The sequence below is a fragment of the Ambystoma mexicanum genome, chromosome 2q, assembly GCF_040938575.1.
Source record: "Ambystoma mexicanum isolate Mex_15411 chromosome 2q, UKY_AmexF1_1, whole genome shotgun sequence".
Taxonomy (NCBI): domain Eukaryota; kingdom Metazoa; phylum Chordata; class Amphibia; order Caudata; family Ambystomatidae; genus Ambystoma; species Ambystoma mexicanum.
In genome coordinates this window covers 1,324,267,039-1,324,282,508 of record NC_090924.1, presented here as the reverse complement: position 1 = coordinate 1,324,282,508, position 15,470 = coordinate 1,324,267,039, and positions in this window count along the sequence as shown.

Genomic DNA, 15,470 nt, shown 5'->3' with positions numbered 1-15,470 from the left:
ATCACAAAACAATGGGCAGCGCCCTGTAGGAGATGACGCCATTCTTGACAGGCTAATTTGATGGCCAATAGCTCTCTTTCCAGAACAGAGTAATTGCGTTCGCTGCTGGTGAGGGTCTTAGAATAGTATGCCACTGGGTGTTCACACTCATCCGCGGCTTTCTGCAATAGGATAGCACCTATCGCTCCTATCGACGCATCAGTCTCTAAGATGAAAGGTTTGGTTTGGTCTGGTTGTACCAGAACAGGAGCAGAAGAAAAACACTCCTTAAGGGTTAGCATAGCCTTCTGTTGTTCCTCTCCGAAGACAAACTTGACACCCTTCTTTAGCAGGGAGGTCAGAGGAAGCACTAGGTTGGAGAAGTTGGGAATGAACCTTCTGTAAAAATTTGCTAACCCTAAGAAGCTTTGTAGCTCCTTGACGGTATTGGGTTCTCTCCATTCCCTGATGGCTTTAACCTTACCTGGATCCATCTCTATGCCTCTTTCTGACAAAAGGAATCCTAGGTAGGATACAGAGGTGGTTTCGAATTGGCACTTCTCCGGTTTAGCTAATAGCTTGTGTTCTTGAAGACGTTGTAGTACTCTCTTAACCAGTACCCTATGCTCGGTTAATGTCTGGGAGAATACCAGGATGTCGTCCAAGTACACTACAACAGATACGAACAACATATCCGTGAATACCTTGTCCATGTATCTTTGAAAAATGGCTGGGGCATTGACAAGTCCGAATGGCATCACCCGATACTCGAAGAGTCCAAATGGGGTGCGGAACGCCGTCTTCCATTCGTCCCCTCTTCTTATCCTTAGGAGGTGGTAAGCGCCCCTTAGATCCAGTTTGGTGAAGTAAATAGCCCCCTGTACTGCCTCCAGAATATCTCTGATCAAAGGCATGGGATACCTGTCCCGAATTGTCACCTTATTCAAACCTCTATAGTCAATACAGGGACGTAATTCTGCACTATCCTTTTTTGGAATAAAGAACAAGGAGGCACCACAAGCAGATCTAGACTCCTGAATAAGCCCGTTCTGAAGATTGGAGTCTAGGTAATACCGTAGAGCCTTTCTTTCAGGGAGAGACAAGGGATACATCCGTCCAAACGGAACTGTAGCATCCGGAAGTAGGTCGATACCACAGTCTTCTGCCCTGTGAGGAGGTAACTCACGTGGTTGGATGTCTAAAAACACCTCCGAATACTCTTGGTAATGTGTTGGAACCAAAGCGATGATAGCCGGACTTAGAGCAGGACCTGACCTTCCGCCCTGGTGAGTTAAGCTGATTGACTGGTTCATACAAGTGGACCTACAAAAGTGCGAATTAAAGCTCACTCTATTAGTCTTCCAGTTGATCTGAGGATTGTGTCGTCTTAACCAAGGGATACCAATGACCACTGGAAAGTGCGCAGCTCGGATCTGATCGAACACCAAATATTCAGAATGGTGGCCCAATTCCATCCTCAAAGGTATAGTCTCTTTAGTAATAGGTCCGGAAGACAAAGGCCTCCCATCCACACCTTCTACAGGTATGGGAGTTGTCTTTGGTCTTGTGGATACCTGATGTTCCTTAGCCCAATTGGAGTCCATAAAGTTTCCGGCTGCTCCACAATCTAACATGGCAAGAACTTCAGTGGGACTCGAGTCAGATAGCCACAACTTGACACGGAACACCATCAGACTGTTCTCCTCGGGGTTATTCATGGGTCTTGAGCAGTTGCAAGGGTACTTAGCAATTCCCCCGAGACTTCCCTTGCGACAGCTCGAGGGTTGTAGTTTTCCTTCCGCCTAGGAGGAACTTCCGGACAGTTTCTTAGTAAATGTTTAGAGGAACCGCAGTACATACACAATCCAGCTTCTCTTCTTCGTTTGCGTTCCTCAGGGGTGAGAGGTCCTCGGGTGGCTCCTATTTGCATAGGTTCTTCAGGAGTGAGGTTTGACCTGGATGTGGGAGAAGGAGCTGGTAGACCGATAGTCTGAGGGGTGCCTCTGATTCGTCTTCTTTCTTGTCTCCGTTCTGATAGACGGAATTCGATCTGTAGAGATAGAGTCATCAGTCCTTGGCAGGACAAGGGTCGAGCTACACGAGCTAACTCATCCTTGATTTCATCGTGTAGCCCTCTTCGGAATATTGTTTGTTGAGCAGAGTCCGGCCAATCCGCCTTAGCCGCCAATCTCTGGAAGCGGGATATGTAGGTCTGGACGTCTGTGTTCCCTTGTGTGACATCTAATATAGCTTCCAGGGAAGAGTAGACTACTTCTGGTCTGTCGAACTTATCCCTAAAGGTTTCCACAAAACGGTCATAGTCATTCAGGGAAGGATCATTTCTGGCTACCAGGGGAGTGGCCCAAGCCAGTGCGTTGCCAATGAGGTTGGCAATAATAAATCCGACTCTGGACTTGGCGGATTCATAGGTATGGGTGCGAAAGGCAAAATAAACATTGCAGGCGTCGAGGAAGTCCTTTAATCCCCCTGGGTGACCATCATACTTGCCAAAAGAAAGGGGCATAGCGGGTAGATCCCCGCGGTCGTCACGGTGTAAGACCACCTGTTGTCGGAGGGCGATCTCAGTTCTCAGTGCTTGGACTTCTGCAGTTAGGTTCTGCATAGCTGACACTAGTTCTTGGTATTGTTCCAAGGAGGCCATGGTTTTACACTGGCGTTGTATTCTGTCAGGTTCTAAGTCTACCTCCCCCTTCTCCTCACCTGACTCTCCTGAGGTGGATTCTTGACGGCCAGGTTCAGTCTTCTGGAGTCTCTTTTCTTTTATCCTTGCACCTTTGGGTGCTCGAATCTTCTTTTCGTGCAGGTAAGGTCTAGCCCCTCCGGAGGCCACCTTGACAGAGGTAAAGACCTGTCCTAGGGGAACCCCAGGGGGCCAGCCTCCAATCTAGGGAAAATGCACGAGGCAGAAAAAACCCTAGTTCATAGATGATCTGGATGATGATTCGAAGAGATGGCACAGCTGCTCTTGTTGTGGATCCAGAGAGGTGAAATTACAATCCAATGGTAAAATGGATAAACCTCGCGGAGGCGAGCAAAACACAGCATAGGACTGGGGTACAGAATCAAGTAAGAAGGGAGCTGCCGAGCTGGTAGTGGACGAAAGGCAGCCGAAAAGGAATAGAGAACACGGTGCGAAGAAGAGGCACTGTGTCCAAAAGGTTGGAAGTAGAACCAACACTGCTGGCGGAATGGATAGGTAAGAGAGGAAAGGAAACGAGCGTAGTTCAGGCTCGCTACGGGAGGGCTGTAGAAGGAGTAGAATCACGGAAGGACGATACAAATATACAGCACTCGGAGCGTTGAAAGAAACAGCAACAGATACAACGCGCCGAGCAGGGGGGCGGAGCCTGCTTTTAAAGGCATTGCGCCATGTTGGATGAGGACTAGAAAGATCCTCGGTTTCGGAACTCCCAAGGCATAGCGCCATGTTGGATGAGGACTAGAAAGATCCTCGGTTTCGGAACTTCCATCGACTCCAGCATTTCCACTCCTGGTTCCTGACAAGACCCCAGTGAGCACCAATCAGGACAGTCCACCAGCCTTGCATGGAGTCAGTACCAGATAAGCCAGTATCGGATGCGTCCCTGGTTACCAGGCTACTCAGATATTTTGCTGTTCATTTACTCCTCCCTGGAGCGGCCTTTGTTCCTTAGATCTCTTGTAGCAGCTCCCTTTGGAACCTCTAGCCACAGCAAACCTCGTTCCCCACCACGAAGGCCACCTTTGACTCTCCATAGCCCATTAATATAGACAGATGGTAGGGTATCTCATGATTCTAGGGCCTGTGCCCCCTCACACATATTTCTCCTCAGCCCCATTCATACCTCCAGTGCTAGGGCCACACATCTGTTCTACGCACCCTCCATAATGTAGTGGCCTTGATTTCCACATTTTGGGACAAGAAAAGAAATATTCCTTTGTAAATGTTCTGGCATTCATTAAAACAAATATAGGTATTTTCAAAACGTACAGAATTCAATTTTTAACAGCTCTATTGTGCCTCTGGAATTAAAACTATAAGCAATTTCACAAATGGAGCTTCTTCATATATAATGATTTTTGGGGTTTGGGGTCACTGGTGCTCTGGGCACTGAATGTTCAAACTGTACATGGATTTCTCAGTCAGACTAATTATAATAAGAGGGGGTGGGTAAAATACTATCTTTTACTATATCTACAACTTCACCTCCTATGCAAAATCAGACATATATTTTCTCCTGACCACTTCCGCACCACAGTCTAAGCACTGGTTTTCTCTAAGCTGGACTATGGAAATGCTCTCCTCACTTGACTCCCCAACAGCCCACTTGTCCCCCTCCAAGCCATACAAAAGGCAGCAGCCAGACTCATTCTCCACCTACCCAAACATATCACTCCCGCTCTTGCCGAGCTCAACTGGCTCTCCATTTATTTATTCAAATTCATATAGATCGTGCCACATGCCTGCAGGCCGCAAGGCACACAAAAAACAAAAAAACAAAAAAAAAACAAAGGTACGGCATCCTTTTATTACCAGGCATTTAAAAGCCTGAATTTTAAACGTTTAAAGAATAACGAAAGAGTTAATCTATTTTTTTGGCAGAGGGGTGGTGGGAAAGGGCAGGTAAGGGGTTGGGGGTTGGGTATAGTTGAAAATAGGTGGGGTGGGAGGTTTTGGGGCGGACCCCCATCCCCCCCAAAAAAATGTTGATGAACCATATTTTACATGTTTAAAATGCAGGCTTTGAAATGCCTGGCGATGGAAGGACATAGAAGCAAAACAAACATCAGAAGACTGCAGTCGGGACTACAGGATCGAAAGAAATAAGTGGTATCCACCAAAAGAAGCATGGTGCTTAATCATCGGGGGGGTGGGAGGAGGTTGACAGTGTCTTCAGTCCTTTTTCAAAAACAGTCATCAGGGTGACGGTTTTCAAAGTCAAAGGGAGAGAATTCCAAGCAATCGGGCTTTGCACATTAAAGCTGAGACCTCCTGCAGTTGGCAGTATGACACAGGGCTGTACCAGTCTAAATTGGTTCTTAGATCTCAAGGTTTGTGAGGGAATGTAGTGCTTAAGTCGAGCTGAGAGATATTTAGGTGCTGTGTAGAAATGCACTTGTGTGTCAGAGTGAGAATCTTATGGGTCACTCTGTGCTTGACAGGAAGCCAATGCAAGTCTTCCAAATGTGAAATGTGCGCGTTTAAACATGCAAGTAATGGCACAAACTACACCATTCTGGGTGACCTGGAGAGAAGACAGGATAGCCTGAGAACAGCCACTCAAGAGGCTGTTACAGTAATCTAAGCGCAAGTTTGTAAGGGCAGTGGCAAGGATGGCAGCATTCTCCAGGGACAGAAAAGGTTGGATGTTACCAAGCAGCTTGTTCACAGGGCCGCAAGAGCTCCGGCCTTGCGCTGCATATTGCTTCATGGTAAGCTCAGAGTCAAAAGTAACGCCAAGGGTTTTCACCTTTTTTGCCACAGGAATAATGGCATTGAGAATAGTGAAACTCATATACTCTGGGGCTCATGTTTTTAGATTTGGAGCTGCAGCAATGAGGAGTTTGGTTTTAGTTGTGTTTAATGCCAATGAATTAATGGCCATCCATTCATGGCGGTGTAGATCTTATTGAGATTGACTAAGTCTGTGGCATATTGTCCAGAGAGTTTCCATACCCCAGAGAATTGCCTTCAAAGGACTCTGCATTGCATTCAAAGCCATGCACCTCAAAACTCCATCTTACTTTCATGACAAACTCAAACCCATCACCCACATAAAGACCTGACAAGCCAGCCAACACCTTCTACATATTCCACTCTGCAAACTCACATGCACACAAAAACAATCATTTACCCAGTGGGCACCCAGGGCATGGGACATCCCACCTCTTCACCTACGCACTGCATCCCCCATCACCACCTTTAGAAAGAGCTTCAAAACATAACCTTGCCCTCTTCCACTGCTATTACTTGTCTATCCTAATCTTCCTATCCTTTCCAGAAAACATTTTGTAACTTCTTTTTTCAACTCCCATCTTTTCAATATTTGAACCATGTAAAGCGCTCTGAGACCCTCTGGTTAGGACCAGCGCTAAATAAAAATTAATATATATATATATATATATATATATATATATATATATATATATATATATATATATATTTCGACTTTGTAGCTGCATGATCTTTCAGGAAGCAAAGACAGTGCTTTTTGCATCACTGTTTCTGAACTCCATGTGAGATACGGAATGCTCTAAAATCGAAGGAATTACCAGCGACTAAACGATTCCTAACATACTACAAAAGTGGTGTGTCACTTCATTTTTCTAAAAGCAGCATGGGACAATGGCATGATTACCGTATGGTCCTTTTTCTGTTCAGCTACGGGTGTGATTTCAACATGAAACAGCTTTGCAACAGCCCCATTTGGGAGCTGCAGTGTGGACAAGAAGATCCTACTTTGTCAAAACTACATTTTTTTCAGTCCTGAGGAAAACCTGACCCCGCTATTTGGTAAAGGGTGCCTGTGGTTGAAACTAGCGAAGGGGCACTCTTGGAAGACCACGCAAGAGCTCCAAGGAAAATAAATGAAGGAGGTGAATTTCCAAAGCTTGCTAATCTAAATTCAGGCTAGAGTTGGCAATTGTCTTTTTATTGATAAAAATTGACTCATTCAGTCGTTGCTTCTCCTTCTTTCCTTCTATCTGATTTTGGTTATATTGTTTATTCACTGTTTATATTGTACAAGTAAGATGCCAGTTGTTATTATTATTATTCCTTTGTTTTTTTTGTATGTGGAATCCTTTTTTCAGTATATGTATATGTATGTTTTAGTTTGATGTTGTTTAGCGAAGTGCCTAATGTTTAGGATGAATATATAGTAAAGAAAATATTTACATATCATTTTTGTCGGGTATTGTTGGCCTACCTCAGACCCAAACTTTGTTACAAATATGGACATTTTACAGCACATTTAAAAATCCAAGGTTTTGTGCTTTTTGTTTTCAAGCCCGGCATCGCTATATGCTTCATATTCTGGTTTTCGCTCCTTTCTTATTGATAAATGCTAGGGATTCTGTCCCCCCCTATGTCTCTCACCTTTGCCCCATTAATAGCTCCCAATGCCAGTGCTGCTTTCCCTCTCAGAGTAACCTCTTCTCAGCCACCCTCATATCTCTTGATAAAGCCACTGTCCTCAAACATCTTTACTCCGACTCCATCATATCTCCTGATGTTAAAGCCTCTTTTCACCCTCACAAATCTCTCTCCCCAAACCACTTTGCAGATCTTGTTGCTAGGACACTTATCCCTCTTCATATCCCCTGATGATATGGCGCTGCCCCATCTCCCATCTCTCCCCAGCTCCTTCATATCTCTTAATTCTCAGGCTGCTGTCCCTTCACATATATCTCTCCACAGCCGTTTTTGTATCTCTTCAGGCTATGGCCGCTGTCGCCCTCAAAAATATCTTCCCACAACCCCTTTCACATCTCCCGTTGCTGAGGCTGATATCCCCCACACACATCCCTCCTTAGTTCCTGTAACGTCCTCTGTCTATGTCCACAGAGACATACACCATCCTGTCCTATTTCACTGTTGAAGGAGTTAAGAGGCGGGGCAGAGAAAAGGCGGGGTTACTGCCAAGTGTGGCGAGTGGTCAGTTTAATAAAGGAGCTTAGCCACTTCACTTCGTCCCAGTGCAGTATTGTATTGCGTTATTGTACTGCGTTTCAAATTCAACAATGGCGACGAGGAAACTCTGAGACTTGCTCGTGCTGAGTCCTGTCTCATTGATCTTTTCCTCCTGTTTTGCTCAATGAGACCTGCCGGGTGTCCCATCGCAAACAGCCTGCTGACAGTGCCACACACACACGTGGTGCTCACCCTCAGCCACCTGCAGCGTTCCGTCGGAGCGGCCGTTATTGCAGCCACCAGCGTCATTTCAGTGGCGCGCTTCGCTTCCGCTCAACTCCGTGATCATGCTCCTGGCAGCTTCACTTCCTGAATATAACGCTGGCTCGCCCCATTCACAACCCACGCAGCTTGCCTGTAGGGGTTCCAGCATCATCGCTGCCAGCGCGTGGGCTCCATTCTGGGTGGCCAGCCTTGCTGACATACTGGAGGTCAGAGCCTGCATCTACTCACACCCTCCCACAGTGCCTCTGTGCCAAACCTGTTGTCACCATGTCTGACAACGAAACAACAGTAGCTCCTCAGGCCAGGCCACCACACCCCCTGTGCCTAGTCACTCTGCCAGAGAGGAGGGGAAATATGAATCCTTACAATTGCAGGCAGTTCCACCTTTTGACATTTCTGACAATAGCAGCCTGGCACCATTCTGGAATAGATGGCTTAAAGAGTTAAACATCTACATCGATGCAACGGGGGTAAGGGAGGAACGTCGCCTCAGAGGCATATTGATGCATTAATTAGGGCCAATTGTACGAGACATTGGGCCTCATTACAAGTTAGCCGGTACGGATTTAACGGTGCCGGTAAAACCATACCGGCACCGTCTTCCAGATCGGCTAACTACGAGTTTTGTGGCCATGTGGTGTTACACCCGCACGGCGTGACCTGGTGGTCGTAACACCACTGGCCGCAGACGGACACGGAATCACTGGCACCATTACCGCATGGTGCTGGTGTTTCAGTGGTCCCCATTCATAGGACTCCACGGGAATGGGGAATAACAGAATGCCGGCGCTGGAATTACCAGACCACCGGGGCTGTAATGACCCGGTAATTCTGGCAAGTCCGGCGGTGGTAATTAACACATTCCAGGGCATCATCGACTACTAAATAACTACTTTGCCCCTCTAAGGAACGTAGATTACAAACGCCACATATTTCACACCTCCACTCAAGAAAAGGGAGAAAATATTGACAATTTTGTCATAGACTGCGCAAAAGAGTGAAATACTGTGATTTTGAACATTTTTCCACAGAAGAAGCATTGCAATCCCAAACAACTGCTAGCTGTGAATCGGCTGAATTTCACAAGAAACTGTTACAAAAGACCAGATCATTGGAAGAAATTCTGCAGCTCACAAGAGCAGACATGGCGCTCTCAATGCAAACTGAATCTGCCAAATGCGGTCATCTGAGAAGGCTCAGATGCAAGACCAGAGAAAGTGTTATCACAGCGGATATAATTTCCCTCTTGTCGGCCCATGCCCGGCTGTAGGACACACCTGTGACAAATGTGGAGGTGAAAATCATTTTCAGTCGGTATGCAAGAATTTCAAATACTTCCAGAAGCCTACCACCCACAGGGAACAAAGTAGGAGATGAGAAAACTCCCACTCCAGACAATAGAGGTCCCCCACCAGCAAAAGACATTGATCTACCAGCAGAAGGTGGGAATCTCCCCACAGACATAAACAACAATGAGACATCAAAACAACACTCATCGAAGGCACTCGCCAGAAACCTAAAGGAGAAAGTCAACTCGCCATAAAATAAGATATATAGAAGCCTCACCTAGACGTCATAATGACTCAGATTCATCATCGTCCAGTGGTGATTGCAAAAGGGGCATGTCCATGCAATAGGCAACAAGACTGAAACTGAATGCGGCCGACATTACTACTAAATAGAAGCCCGCGTGAATTCCTAATCGACACAGGAGCCACTGTCAATGTGATAAATTAAGAAATCTACCAGGCACTCAAAATCAGCAGGGCACTAAAGCCACCTGACATTGACATTTATCCCAATGGCACGAATACGCCATTGAAATGTAAGGGCATGTTCAAAGCCACGTTCATCTACAAAGACACAACAGCGAGGGTGACAATATATGTAGTGAAGGGCGAAGTGCCTGGAGGCAGCCTCCTCAGTTTCAAATCTGCCATACAGATGGGACTGGTGCATGTCATGTACCAAATCATTACAGCTCACACAGTAAATCCAAAGGACATGATGGTGAGGATGTTCCCGACGCTATTCAAAGGCCTAGCCAATTTAAAAGGAAAACAGATCAAATTACACATCAACCCGGAGATCAAACCTGTGGCTCAAAATTACCAAGGAATCCCATTGAACATCCAAAAGCAGGTAGAAGATGAGATACCAAGGTATAAATTAGTTTTGCAAAATTGATTAGCAAATATTTCTAATTAAAAACAATTGATTAGCAATCCACCCTAAATGATTAGCAGTTTTTATATCTTTATTTTTAAAGTGATGAGCAATTAATTGCAACATGGCAATTGCCTAAATAAGGCGCAGTTGCAACTAACAATAACATGTTTTACATAGGTAATCTCTGTTCCTTTTTAACCTTGCAGTTCAGGCACAATTCATTTATCACAATCCAACAACGTTTAGAAGCCCTCATGCCTGCAGGCAGGTTGTTATCCATGCGGGACAGCTTCTAGCAAGTGGCTGGGAATAATCTCCAGCCAATCATCGGGCAGAAGAAATATTATTCCCAGACACTTTATAGCCCGCACTGAGATTGCAGCCTGCAAGTAAATGCCTTCTAAATGCTCTTTGAAGCGTGGGATGGCAGTGAATCACTGCAATCCATGGGAGGCGTCAACCTTTTCACTTCAAAGGGGCCAAAGGCTGGCAGGGTCCACCAGCAATTGTCCCCATGTTGGCAGTCAGGAATCCTATGACATTGCAACATACTTATTATATTCCATAGTTTAAATGCATACTTTGCAGTACATACATTCCACACATAACAAGCTGCATTCGCTGGAGTCCTTCAGGCCGTCACTTTCATTGGGCTTCCTCTGTATCTAGAAGGGTTATCACCTTGTTGCCTTTTAAGGTGGGTGGTTTCAGAAAAGACCCTTGCTGCTGAAGAAAGATTAATAGCTTTTCATTGGACGTTTAGTGTTTCAGTTCCCGGCTGTTTGGCAGTCTTGTGATAATCTGTGGTATTAACCCCCGCCCCACCCCTCCCCCAGGTGTATTTCTTTGTCTTCATTAGAATGTATATGTGGTTGTATTATTTCATTTTTATTTATTTGTTCTAATTTACTTAAGTGTAAAAGTTTATTGTAAAATGTTTTTAAAGAATGTTTGCACCCTTAGACTTTGTCTCCGCTCCAGGCTAAGGGCCCCCAAACATCAGATTGAAATTGGCTTCACGAGCCATGGCAAATCTTCAGCCGGCCCTGCTGCAGCCAGGAGCTTCAAAGACATTTAGAAGGCCTTATGACTGTAGGCTGTGTTTTCAGTGCTGGGATGATCATTAGCAAATGGCTGGGAAGAATGTATCTTATACCAATCATCGGGCAGGAGAAATATTATTTCCAGACACTTGATAACACACAACCCCTTGATTATACAACCTGCAGGCAGACCTGCTTAACCTCGCCCGATTCTGTGTCTTATTTTGAAGTAGTTGTCCTCTTTCTCAATATAGGGAAAGGCGAGGACCAAGTTTATAGTAATTATAGAAGCAAGGCTGCAGAAATCACATGGTTTTTGATTTTCAAATGTAGGCAGGTCTGCCTGCAGGCATATGACCTGGAAAAAGTTGTTTGATGCACGATGTGCAGAGAAATCACTGTACTCCCATGTTTCAAAGAACATTAAGAAGGCAATGCCCTCAGGCAGAGGGGCACTTGTGCCCCCCCTCTCTGTTCTCTTTGAACAACGGGGCAGGAGTGTAATTTTGCAACCATAAAGAATCTGTATTGATTGACATGCTATTCTGAATCACTCCGGGTGGCCTCCTTTCCTGTTGGCTTTGGCTTAGTGAAGTGTTAACATGCATCTTGCAAAATTAGCAAGTGCCTCTCACTTCTAAGGGGGGGACTGCTTGATTGTGGTCATCCTTGATTGGGGGTAGGTGGTGGACAAGCCAAACTGTTTGTGGCTGAGCTTTCTGGGAAGTAGGAATTACAAAAGCAGAATACTCCAAAGACAGCCCAGCAGTTTAGGCGACTGCTGCTGAGTTGTTATATGTTTAGACCTGCCTATAAATGCTGTGGCGTTTTTTCCCCCCAATTCCTGCAGGTAAATGGGTTTTTATAAAGGTGGATGGATCCGGCCCCCTTGCTTCCCAGTATGGGAATTTCTGTCCCCCATCGCAAAATTTGTTTCCGCCCATGTAACGAAAATCAAAACTTGGCACCCATGCCTACAGGCAGTGGCGTACCGAGCGGGGACTGGGCGGGGGGGGTCTGTTGGGGGGCAAGCTGCATCCCCACAGGTTCTTTTGAGAGCCTGACCAGGAAATTTGTCACTGGGACACCTCTCCCCCGTTCGGCGGCCCAATGGGAAAGGTGTTCCGCTGAGAGGACAATGTGTGCTGAGCAATTCCTGCTCAGCACGATCATTGTCCTGACACCTGACCCCTTCCGAACGGGAGACTTGTCCCTCTGGTAGGACATTGTCCCAAGGTCTGTGAGCTAATGTGAGCCATTAGGCACTGATGGGAGGGAGGGGGGCTATTAGCAAGGACCTTTTGTCCCTTTAGAAATGTGCATGGGAGGGAGTGATCAGCATTGAGCAGCGTACATAATACTGCAGGGTTTATGAAAGAATGACTATGGCTTTACCCAGGGGGGAATTGTTAGGCTAACATTAGTCTGCATGATGCTAATGTGACTTTGCATGAAGGATGGGGAGAATACAACTAAAGCCATCCGCTTATATTTCAATATATTAATTATTTCTATAATTATGAATACAGTGTAAAGTTAATTATGAAAGGGTCGTTTCTAATGTATTGTGCTTTGCTTCCAAGGCATTGCTTTAAATAAAGTATTATTTAAGCACATGAAATGCATAGGGAAACCTTAATAAATATCTATCAACTAAACCTATGAAGATTGCTCAGTTGCTTAAATTGTCCACTTCCCGGTTTCACCTTTTAACCAAAGTGTGTGATCCTGGGCAGATCATTTAATCACACAGGGCCTCATCACGAGTTCGGCGGTAATGCAGCGGTTTTCCTGTAGAGCGTAAATAGCGCTAACGTCAAGCCCCCCCAGTGGAAAGTCCGCCAGATCACGAGTTTTCGTGCACGCACACCGGGACATGGCGGTAGCGCAAATAGCACTCGACTGGTAGAACCCGTAAATCTGGCGCACTGTGCGCTACCGCCATACTGCGCTAATAGCACACGCCATGAGCGCGCGCTATTAGCGCGCGGGAAACGCGTCACCGCTGGAACGGGAAACAAAGTGGCAGCCATCTTGGAAATCACAATCCGTCAGATATCACAGCCCCTGGAAGCCATCCACCCCTGGGAACACTGAATCATGTCACAGGAGCGCACTAGGGGCAAGTCTGCCCTGGACAGGGTGAGGAAGTCCAAATTTAGCGACCAGGAGCTGGCCGTACTGGTGGAAGAGGCTGAGATCCACCATGAAGAGCTGCAGCAGTGCAAAACCAATGGCCAGCGCCGAGAACAGATTTGGCGAAACATCGGCCAAAGGGTAACTACAGTGGGGCGTGTGCCCTGGGATGGCGAGGATTGCCGCAAGCACCTCAATGACCTGTGAGAGTCTGCGTCATCCTCTCACAGCACAAGAGTGCAAGCAGGGTCACTGGAGGAGGGCCACCACCACCCCCACCCGAATTCACACCCTGGGAGGAGAAGATGAGTGCCCTGATTGACATCGGCACCATCGAGGGAATTGGTGGAGCGGAGGCAGGCACTGGCATTGATCCGACTGCAGGTGAGTCCCACCCCAAATGCATGCAACTGAAAGTACCACACATGCAGACCCTGAGTGAATGAATGTGAAGAAATGCATGTGAGGCACTGCAGACACCCATAAGTGACCCCTTGATCCATTGAACCGTAGTGCTGCCTAGACTACCCTGCACGTGCAGTGCATCAATAGAAGGGGCAGGGGACAGACATCCATAGCCATGGGACAGCTATGTAGAGTGTGAGTGTGCAGGACCCTGAGCGCAGTGCACCCCAACCCTGCATGTGATCTTGTCACACAAACATTGCCATGTAGTGTACCTCCACACTCACACATCACACCAATCACCACATGGTGACTGAACAAAATGCAAGTTGAATGCATAATTGATACTGTCTACAATCCCACTTGATGGCATGAACTGCTTGATACTTATGTAGCTTGCCTTGCAATCCACACCGTATGTACCCCACAGGCACACCGCAAACCCCACGGGATGAAGATGATGGGGAGGAGGCCACACCATCACGGCGCCCGAGGCAGCGTGCCTCGGCCAGCACCACCATCTCACAAAGGGGACGCACGGAAGGGAACCGATGCAGGCCACATCCCACATCACCACAACGCAGCCCAACCAGACCGCTGCAGCACCCACATGTCCGCAGGGAGTCCGCGGCTAGCTCGCCCCAAGCCACCAGGTATAGCCCCGATGCAGAGGGAGTCACCTGTGGATCGGAGCCCAACGTGGGAGTGACACCTCCACATGCGCATCAGGCAGGACGTCTGCATTCACCCGGAAGCAGTGGAGCTGAAGGGATGGGCACACCACAGGGGACCCCAGGGCCAGGCACACAGCTAGCACAAACCCCACCTGTGCATGTGCGTCGTGTCCGCACACCACAGCCAGACGAAGACACGCCATCATGTGGCAGCCCTGAAGACCGGCACTCAGAGCCCGGCAGCCCCATCCCAGCCGGCAACATGTCCCCATGCAGTCCTCCCCCCCCAACAGCGCACAAGTGGCAGGCCGGTACCTGCCACACCAGGGGTACCCTTTATCACGGGGGCAGCAGTGATGGGACAACTGGACGTGATCAAGGCTAAACAGGCCAAAGTTGAGTCCATGGCCAGGTGCACAGCCGGCACATCAAGGCCATCAGTGCATCCATACGCCATGGATGCAAGTACATTGCGCAAGACAATGCGCGCACCCGCAGAGTGGTTGAGCAATGCACCGCAGCCCTGACAGGATTTGGTCAAAGGGTGAGGGAGTTGTGCGAGGCAGTATCAGCACTTGCTGAGCAGACAAGGGAGGGGAACAACCTTCTCCGTCAGCGCATGCAAGCAACCGGGTCAGTGCCGTCAACCTCCACTACACCCACGGAGGGATCCCTTGAGCCGTCTCCTAGGCGCCGTTCAATGCACCACCTGAGGTCACACACACCAGAGGGGCCTGGACATGTAAAGTGCCCACGCCCATCGTAGTTGGACATGGCACCGTTGTGGGTGCCCTGAAAACAAACATGCACCTACCTGCACTGTTGTGGGCAGTTCACTGGGGGGAGGGGGGATTGTGTGCTGGGTGTTCACTGGGGGGAGGTGCAATTGTGTGCTGGGTGTTCACTGGGGGACGGGGGATTGTGTGCTGGGTGTTCTCTGGGGGAGGGGGATTGTTATACTCAGAATAAATCACGTTTCAAAATTCACAAAGCATGGACAGTAGTGATTGTGATTAAGTGCTCTTTAATGTTGAAGTGACATGTGCAAAATGTAGCCGTCACCCGTATAAAAAAAAACATCAATCAAGCCCTGCCTGGACAACCTCCCCTCCCTCAGCCCAACCCTTTGTGCACGTGCAACACCTT